This window comes from Lynx canadensis, chromosome A1 (assembly GCF_007474595.2).
Source record: "Lynx canadensis isolate LIC74 chromosome A1, mLynCan4.pri.v2, whole genome shotgun sequence".
Classification (NCBI taxonomy): Eukaryota; Metazoa; Chordata; class Mammalia; order Carnivora; family Felidae; genus Lynx; species Lynx canadensis.
This window is the reverse complement of record NC_044303.2, coordinates 167,847,915-167,849,443: the sequence shown is the minus strand read 5'-3', so window position 1 is coordinate 167,849,443 and position 1,529 is coordinate 167,847,915. Positions and strand designations below refer to the sequence as shown.

At 35.2% G+C, this 1,529-nt stretch overlaps 1 non-coding gene across 1 annotated transcript; it reads left to right on the top strand.

Annotated features, from left to right (window-relative positions):
* The first annotated feature begins 370 nt into the window (after positions 1-370).
* Positions 371-529, top strand: LOC115526987. Its single transcript, XR_003972821.1, has one exon. It is a non-coding gene; the product is annotated as a U1 spliceosomal RNA (small nuclear RNA).
* The last annotated feature ends 1,000 nt before the right edge of the window (positions 530-1,529 follow it).

Here is a 1,529-nt window from a genome sequence, read left to right as displayed (position 1 = left end):
TTGAGGCAGAGATCAGCCATGCCATCTCTGTGAATTCCAGATCTGCATTGGGAGGCTGGATGTACATGGTTGGTGAGAGGGCTGTAAGTCATTGAAGGACTCAAAGATCTCCTTATATTTATATGTCTTTGAGACAGTAAGAAGGAATTAATTCTTGCCTGTTCTCCACTCTAAGCCATGACACTGAAAATCATATGGCAACATACATCATCACTCTCCTAACATCTCCAAACAATTCACCAATGATGTAACTATAAACTGTCAGCTTTGGAGAAATGTGTTTTAGACAACAATGGAAGTGTATGTGGAGAACATTATAATTACGTAACAACCGAACTAAAGAATTCTAACAGTGAAGAAGGTGAAGATAATAAACACTTGGCTGTGCAGATATCACGATCACAAAAGTGGTTCTCTCAGGGTGAGACTCATCAATTGCACTTCAGGATGTGCTGACCTCTGCAATTTCCCCAAATGTGGGAAACTTGACTGCATAATCTGTTAGTAGGAGACTGCGTTTGTGCTCCTTAAGAAAACAAAAACAAAAACAAAAACAAACAAAAAAACAGGTGAAGATAATAAAGTCAGTCTTAGGAACTGCATGATTGATTCATCCATTTGTCAACACTGATTGAATCTGTCCTTTGTGCTAGGCACTGTTTGGCAGATAGGGATGCAAGATTAACAAAAAATAAGGCTCATTGAAGATAAAGCTCACACTGTAATTAGCATCACAGGCAGGAAAATGAATAATTATTTCACTGTATAAAACACTATGACAGAGTTATACAAAAGATGCTATGGGAGGCAATGAGAAGAAAATGTCCAATCATCTTGTTTGCAGAGATCCAGGATGCAACTTTGAGGAGAAAAGCAGTATACAAGGTTTTGTGCATATATTTATAGTAATAATAAATGTAAAAATAAATATAAGGAAGCATAAGGTTAAACTATTTTTTATTAGTCAAATTGATAGTTGAATTTAAAGATGATGCAGCATTTTTATAGATGATTGTGTGTTCAGCAGTTGAAAATCTGAATCTAAAGCTCAAGATAGATGTTGGGGCTAGAAAGCAGTATTTTGCTGTAGATTTATAGGTGATAAAGTTATGGAAGTGAATACGATTACTCAGAGAACAGAGAGGAAGATGATCCAATATCTATCTATCTATCTATCTATCTATCTATCTATCTATCTATCTATCTATTGGATGGGTGGGGAAGAGAAGCCTGTGACAGAAATGGTGGGAAAATATCGAGGGAGTTGGAGCCAATCCAGGAGACCCATTTTGAATATCAAGGAGGAAAAAAATTGGAGAAGGAAATTTTCAATCCTATCAAATGCTTTGTAGCATCAAATGAAAAGACTGAAATGAAATATTACTAAAAGAAAATACTGCAGATAGCTTCTTTAATTGATGGGTAGATTCAAAGTTTTAAACTGGTTTTATTACTCTTTAGAATATTACGCACCTTCATACCTACAAAAAGTAACTCAGGAACTAGAGAAAAAAAAATCATCAAATATA